The following is a 9,137-nucleotide window of genomic DNA, read 5'->3' as shown; positions in this document are numbered from 1 at the left end:
CGTTGACGTGCCTCTCTTTGTCTCAGTGCATTACCTCGAAGACGTACATTGTGATGCTCTCGACTTTCATTTGCACTTGTGTTTGCAACCTGGTCTCTTAAATTTACATTGTCCGTCTATTGATCTACTGCCGTTTTATTTAACCGACGATTATGGACTATTTATGCATGCCGAGTACGTCGACCAATATTTCCTACTTGTCCACGAAGACGTGGCATTGTTCTGTAATAAATACACAACACATAAATATAAGTAACTTATTTAATGTGGACTAAATTTCATTAATATGACTAATATTAGTACCACTATTATCAGTTTGTGATTGTTGTATTATTGTAATGGGTTTATTGATTAAATTATGTATAATATGGTTAATATTTATTTTCACTAAATATTGAGATGTCTGATGAAAATTTAATTAAAAAATGGAAACGTCGTAAAATTAATAATTAGTATAATTAATAAATGTTCATCCACATTACTGCTAATTTTCACTTAGATCATTCTAAAAAAGTACCTCTTACATTTTTTTATTTTCATTTAATAATTTTGAAGTTTCAAAACCATGTGATAGCTTATTAATCAATTAATAAAAAAATTAAAGCACCTTATAAAAAGCAATGTAGTTAAAATAATAGTAGAAATTTTTATCATATTTCTCATTCTTTATTTTAATTTCTATTTTACCAAATTTTAGATAATTGAAAATTAAAAACAATTTTAGAAAATTTTTTATAAAATTAATCAGCTACAAAAATTATAACTTCATTTTTTAAATATACTTTAAACTATAATTATTAACTTATATTTTTATTTTATAAATGTTATAATTTATTTTACAAACTTACATTTTTATTTTCAAAGAGCCGTTCAGTACTTTATAAGTTGCATAGAATCAAATGTGAACTGACTATTTAAATTTGTAGATTAAGTTGATTGTTATTGAATGCATGTGTATACATCATTAAAATTCATGTAAAATACTCACTTCAATACTGCACCTTACAAATTTGCACAATGTATATTTTTTTAATTACACTTTAAAATGTTATTTCAATAACTAATAATATAATATACATAAGAATTTTAATGTAATAACACTAGCTACGATGCAAGTTACTGATATGTGAAAAAGCAACAAAATAAAAAAATGTCCTAGAATCCAATCGCAGCACCAACTACCAGGTCTGACTGACATGCCAAAAATTAAAAAAAAAATTTCTAAAACGCGATCGCAGCACTGCCTACCAAATCCAGTTGTGAACCTTAACCATCCCAAGATCAAAAACAACACATAAATAAATTAACTAATTAAAAAACATTTTCTATCAGATGAAATTGTGAATCTAAATCATCAAAATCAGTCCAGTCATTTAGGAGGACTTCAGTCACATACACACGGACAGAAGATTATATATATATAGGGAGAGATAGAGAGAGTAATGTAAGGATTCCAAGCGGGGTCATACATCTAAATCGGTTCACCCGTTGAGTTGCTGTGGTGGAATAAATATACATATGTACAACCAAAATACTTTACACTCCTTTTTGGGCAGTTGTGTAAAAATTAGTCTCTTGCAAAAAATGAGACCACCATTATTTAAATACAGTTCTATAAAAAGCTTTAACAAGCTTGAAATTTCCTATCCAAGAAATGGTTGTTGTATTGATCAACCAAAATCTGGTTACTTATTAGAAAGGAATATTTCAACTTCTCCAGTTTTATGTCTTATGCATTAAATAGTTAGTTATATGCAAAATTTTTATTTTAAGGAATGAGTTTCAGGGAGGAGTTTCATAGTTTGATATTTTAAGAAGATTAACATCAACTTGACTGATGTTATATGTATCAGTATTATTAGAATTTGTTGTATTTTTAGAGGTTAATTGTATTAGCAGCATTGTTAATATTAATAATTAGTATTAACATAGAGAGGAAATTAGAATACTGTCATGAAATATAAGTGAAGACTTTAAGAAGGAAGTTATTTTAAAAACAGAAAAATTATACCACTTGTCATACATAAAAAATTCTTCCTCATAATCTTCAATGATATAAAATATTTTCCTTGAAATTATTAAAGATTTTATTGATTAATATGTCCAGGAATTCAACTACTGGTTCCACTTTGTTAATGAAGTAATTGCAGGTACCAAATGTGTCATGACTCTGAGTAGAAAATGTATAAATAAAGTACTCAACATTTCATTGGTATAAACAGATTTCCATTAAACATAAGAATTTTTTAAGAGAGGCAATAACACACATTTCTGCTGCCCTGCCTACTGTACAACTGAAATTACTAGTAACTTAATTTGTAATAATAAAAAAACTTATTGAGTGAATCTTGGTTAATTGTATGTAATCACTCTTTATAGTTCACACTATGAAGAGTGATTACACACTAATTGACATTTCTTTTCTGAATTGTTAATGTAGGACTCAAAGGCCCTTTTTTAGCTTATTTGAAAACTTAACACATTTATTTTTTATTAGTAGATACAATGCTTGTTAAAATCAACATTAGAAGATTTATGCATATTCCTAAGTAAACATTTTTTCTTTATTTTCTCTAAATTCTAATGTTTACCAATCGGTTTTAATGTTTTTTAGCTATATTTTTTATATGAAAAGGCTTTAGAGAAAATACCAAAAAATCAAACAAAAAACAGTTTAAATGCTACATTGGAATTTAGATTAGTAAATGTTATTCACAGTAAATTTTAATTCAGCTAAGAAAGTAGTCATATCCAGTTTTGGAAGAACTATTAACCTTATGACCAAGCAATGTTGAAACAAAATCACTCCCCTCACTGCTACTACCAACATTCAAAAGTAATAAAAAATGAACTGGTAGAGAGAGTTCATTTGCTATAATAGTGTGATGTCTAGGTAAAAGGACTGTAATCATAATATATAGACATGATTATTCACATACAGGTTGGCAATTAGTGCAATATAAATCAAAACATAAATTTTAGAAAAATCTATGTTTTTAGTGGTTAATTTATTGAAAATTAGCATCTGTTTCTATTTTAATCTTGTTACTAATAATGCTCAAACAAGTGAGTAGCAGTAGTAACCTGTTATTACAAAATTTGATAAATTGAAAAGATATATTACCATACAATCTAATTCATATAGATATAAATCACTCATATTGCAACTCTTTTCTGAACAAAATGAATCAATATTACTTATTATTATAATAATCATTACTATTGTTCTAAATTTAATACATTTTTTAAAAACTCATTTTAAGGCTTCATGCAGTTTATTTTCCTATTACATAATCAATTAATTCAAAGCCAATCATTCCAATGTCATCATTCCAATCCACAAGAAGGTTGACAGTCAAGACTGTAAGAATTACCGCAGTATCAATGTTGGCAAAGTTTTCATGAAGGTCATCCATTCACATGTGCAGAAATTTTGTGAGTAAACAGGCCACGAGGACCAAGCCAGCTCTCAATCAAACCAAGGATGCTGTGATCAGATATTCTCCATTCATCACTAATGGAAGAAAGGATTCTATGTGGAAAATGAGTAGTTATCATCTTCATCGACTTCCAATCTGCCTTTGACTGCATCCACTGGCTGGCACTATGGAAGGCATTGAGCTCATCCCTCCAAAAGTTATCAAGCTTCTCCAGAAAAGCTACATTGGATCATCAAGTCAGAAACACATTTGAAATGAGCTACCTGAGGAGTTTTCCAATCAGACAGAAATCTGCCAGGGAGACATTGCCTCCCCGCTACACTTTAACATTGTAATCAACTCCATAATGAGACAAGTTTTCCAGGGCAGAAAAGGAATGGAAACAATAACAGAGAAAATGGCTTTCTGACTGATTTAATGTTTGCCGATGACAGTGGTGTGTTCATCGACAGTGATGCTGAGGCCACTAATATTCTCTATCACATCTCCCACATTGCCCAATCTTATGGCCTGAAAATAAATACAGATAAAATGCATGTGCTAACAACAGACAGCTCACATATCGTTTAATTGGATGGTGGCAAATTGAATAAGTGCAAGAATTCAAATATTTGGGCTCACTTAATAAGACTGGACAACACCCATGAATTGCCATGGATGGAGGTGTCTTCATAATGAAATTAGACAACCATTGGCACCCACAGCAGTGTACAGGCTTAGGAGTCGATCCAATCCAAACACCAGCTAGGAATTAAAGAAAAAAGAAATCACTGGTAAAATCAAAATTATCTGCACAAACAATAAGAAAAAAAGGATCTTCTGTAAAACTATATAAAACAAGCATTTTCTTATTTATTTACCATAATGAGCTGCAATGAGCAGATTTCATACATAGAGGCAGAAAAATTGTGGATATCACAAGAAAACATGAATAAATTTAACACATATTTTAGAAATTGAAAAATATAAAGCAGTAATTTACAATTACTTATCATTAACCATAAATAATTATAAAATACATGTTTTGTAGCAGCTGATATAAGAAATAAAGCAGCAAAAAAATAAATATAACACCAAAAACAGGATCATCTTAAAAAAGCAAACAAAAACTCAATAAATAGCTGTTAAAATCATACAAAAACATTTCAAATTGTTTTTGTGGTTTTTTATGTGTTGTTTTTGCTTGTTTATTTTCTGATGTTTTTATACTATTTTTAAGTCTCTTCTCTTTTTGTATTCTGAGTTTTTTATTCATTGTTTTTTGTAATCAGGATATTCATTTTATAGGTGGAATGATTGTGCAGTAACCTCATGTAAGTGTAATATTTTCTGTTTCATTAATTTTTTTATGTGGTTTTCCTTTTTTCTCTAGGTTTTGTTCTAAAGATTTTATTTTAGCTTTGGTATTCTAGATTTTGGGATTTTATTTTAATTTGTCCTTTATTTTTTTTTAGATTTTAATTTATTCTTTGTAGTAAACAAGAATACCACTATTTTTTTATTAATTTAATTTATTTTTATTATTACAAAATTAATTAATTTATTATTACAAAACCAAAATAAACTATAATCACAAACCAAAAATTATCATTACTAAACCAAAATCTTACTATTCACTAACTGTAAAAAATCTTACCTTACTAATGTTTAAAACTAATTTTTATCTTACTAATTTGCTTTTTGGAAATTGCAGCTAAATTAAATTGTAGAAATGTTTATTAAACAAAGAGTAAAGCTCTCTTTATGAAACAGATTTATAGATATACAAGAAGGAAATTAAATAATTCAGTTTGCAATGTTTTTGTCCATATAGAAAATTTATATATGGCATTAGTACCTTATAGAATTAATATCTTAAAGTGTTAATGCCTTATGGCAATGAGTACCTTATAAAGTAATAGTATCATTCACAATAATACAAATATGTTTATAAAAAAGATCAATTTTTAATTTAAAGATGTTTTTACCACCTTGAAGAATTTCTTTCTATATCTAGTAATAAGTAGTTTTGATATAAGTAGGTAAGGATTAAGTTTAAGAATACAGATTAAACTTCAGACTCATCAGTACTCAATACTGAGTCACCGAAAGATAATTTAAATTTTCAAAAAAATGTCAAATGACCAGCTGAAAACACATTATCACATATTAAAAAAATATGTAAATATCATATTTATAAATATATATATATTTTTTTTTTTTTTTTTTTAAATAAAATCATTTGAGTTAATCATTAGAAAAAATTAAATAGTTTGTATTAATTAAATGTGGTGCAGAATTTCTTCAGAATGATATACACTACAAACTACCAGTAGTAGTAAAGGAAGCAACAAAATAATAACATACTAATCATCTTATAAACTAAATTATTCCGTTCTAATTAACCAAAAAAACTGAGTAAAAACACACTCCTAGACAGATATAATATGCCATACCTAAACAGTATAAATGATAAAATAAGCATGCATAAGAAACCAGAGAAATAATTATGAAAGTTCATGTATTTATCTCATAAATGAAAGATTGAAAAAACAATACTTCATTAAATATAGTCTGGTTTTTCATTAAAAAGATAATAACAAATTTTAGTATAAAATTATTTTAGTTATGAAAGCACTGAAGTTTGAAAGCTCTCTAAGATCGTTCAAACATGAAGTCAGGTAAAACAGAAAACTGACATAACAGAAAATAGGAAATTCAATGAAAAGCTTTATTAACAGCATCTGCAGGAAAAAAAGATATCTTACTAGAATTATGTCCCACAATAAACGGAATCTCTATATTAATAATTTTTCTTCACACTCTGAAGTGAATTTATTGCATATTAACAAACTGGTTCATAATACTCGTAACTTATAGAACAACTTTTAATGACAACCTATTGTTAAGATTTAGTGTCATTTAGTAATGATGAATGTTAGTGAAAAAGTTTTCCTATTCAGAACTGATGGGTAGGAAAATAAATTGTTGATAGCAAAAAAAGTTATAAACTCACCTACTTTTAAGAATAAATTATAATATTTTTTTACAAAAAAAGCCAGTTTAAAAAATGAATGAAATACTATGAATAAAGAACTGTTTATTAATCTACATATATGTAAATTTTTTTTTAATTTTATATTTCTAATATCATTCATTCACTTTCTTGTTATATTTAACCGCTTGTATTATTCTAATTCTGAGAATCATAATAATAGTACTCATACTTTTTTTTTCTTTTTTTTTGTATAGAGCTGATGAAATTTCATTTATGTTTTTTTTTTTATAGATTAAAGACTGTTTACATTTTTTTGTATTGGTACAAATATGACTTTTTAACATATCTGTGTCAGTACATTAAATCTGATTAACATAAAACTATGTATATTATACTGACAATAAAAAATGATATATTTTACCCTAAAACACAAGTAGTTCTGTTTAACCTTGAAAAAATAAAATTTTTAAGCTTTTTGTTCTGATTTTAATAAAAAACAGACAATGTTATATATAATATTGTCATCAGTAATTTCATTTTATGAACATTGCAACCTACACTATTGTGATTCACAGAATTATATTATAATAGAATAGTTATATAAGAAAATTACTTTTTTATTTATAAAATTTAAAAAAACACAAAACTGTTGTTACAGATTACTCTTTTTGACTTTTTTTATTTTTAAACACTGAATTTTTGGATATAAGAAAATTATTTTAATTAATCTAAAAAGTTGTTAATCTATATAATTATGCATTAGCACCAATTTCTGTGTTAACAACAAATATAAATGGCTCCCTCTTTCTAACAACCAATTTTGAGTAGGAAAATTTTACCACAATAATCATTGTTACGAACACAGAGTTAAATAATAGGCTCAATAAGTAACTTGATTATGGAAGCACTGAGTCTCAATAAATAATTTAATTGTTAAAATTTAGTTAATCAATGTCTTATGAACCAGTTTGGAAACATGAACTAAATTTAAACAGCAAGGCCACTTCTGTCTAGTGTTAAATAATGTAACTCATTTTTAGGGAAAATAGATTTACTGAACCATAAAAATCCACTTTCTACTTCAATCATTTACTCAATAATTTTCCTACTTCAATATTTTAATAAAACTAATATTTCATAAGATATCCTACACAACTGGTCTTCAAATAAAAATAATATACCAATATTTACAGATAAGAAGACAAACTTTTTAATTTAAAATAAATACATCTTTGATGCTATTCATAACAATCATACATCTTGTATTCATGAACGAGATAAGAAAGAAATTATTTTAAATGACTTGTATTGAGAATTTGAGTGCTGTCTATCCATGTAAGCTTAGTTGGCATTCTGTTCCTATTGAAAGAACAATTTTTTTTTTCATACTGAACTCAGGCATATGAAATTTATTAAAATTTTTAGTGTCTCTAAAGCTTATTTATGGGTTTAACTTCAAAATCTAAAAAAAATTTTTCAAAACTCAATGTTATTTTGTGCTCAGAAACTACATTAAAATTATTTTATAATTTTTCTTCTAGGTTTTGAATTGTCCTAGTTATTTTCCAAGATATTCATTATTATTCTAAGATTTCAGTCCCTTTTACCTTCTAATAGTTTTGATACAGAATCAAAACTGTTCATTACAATTGCTTTCCAGAAAAACTTAAAATTTAAATGGTTTTTATAATAATTTTAATCCTTTAGCATAAGCTTCAGAAGCATTTTATTCCGATCAAAAGAATAAATAATTTTCATTCTAAGCAAGTTATGACGTTCATTTAATTTCTTATTGGCTTCAAAACAAGTTTTGTTACACTATTAAAATCTCACATTGTTTTCTTAAAAATCTGTTTGCTTTTCTGTATCCTGAAGTGAAATTCAAATAATTTTTTTTCCAGCAGTAGCTTCTAAATATTGAGATTTTTTTGAAGTTATTTTTTCCTCTAACAATCTAAAAATGTTGAGTAGAATCAAAATTAAAATTGTGGCTTTGGTGACTTCAAGAGAGAAAATTACTAACAATTTATTCAATGAAAAACTACAGTTTTTATTTTAAATTTCAAGAAAAAAATTTAATTACCTAGAAAGTTTTATGATTAAATTATATTATTCTGTTTAAACTTGCATTATAAGATACAGCAACAAAATTATTTTTTAATTAAATATTTTAAGATGATGATAAAATTAATTAAAATGTTTCATGTTTATTATTAATTTGTTTTTTTTTTAATAAAATTGACCTCATTTTGTGATTCCCCAAATTTTAAAAGCATTCTTACAACCATAACTAAAAATAATAAATGTTTATTATTTAATTCTGTTTTCTTCCCCAAAATTATTTTGTAAGCTAGATTTTAGTTTAACAAAGTGAATTGAACATGTTTGTAACCTAATTTTATTTCTTGCATTTAAAGTATAAAAAATTGTAACCGGTTTTCCACGTGATTAGCAACATAGAGGTCTGAACTTACGACTGTGTAAGATACAAGAGCGGTAAATTAGTGAAGCGTTAGAATTTTAGGTAACTTATATTCACATATGTTGAATATAATTCGTTAGATAAGTTAATAATGAATAACACTGATTAAATAACCTTTAGCAACTTTTTCTGTCGTCCACTGTCATCGGTACATAATGTATAAACATTACGAAAAATAAACTTCAGTTTAGATTCCTGGTTAGTTATAAGAAACAGTACACGATTGCGACGTTATGAA

This window comes from Lycorma delicatula, chromosome 1 (genome assembly GCF_047948215.1).
Source record: "Lycorma delicatula isolate Av1 chromosome 1, ASM4794821v1, whole genome shotgun sequence".
Classification (NCBI taxonomy): domain Eukaryota; kingdom Metazoa; phylum Arthropoda; class Insecta; order Hemiptera; family Fulgoridae; genus Lycorma; species Lycorma delicatula.
The sequence above is the reverse complement of the archived record's forward strand: the minus strand, read 5'-3'. Positions refer to the sequence as shown.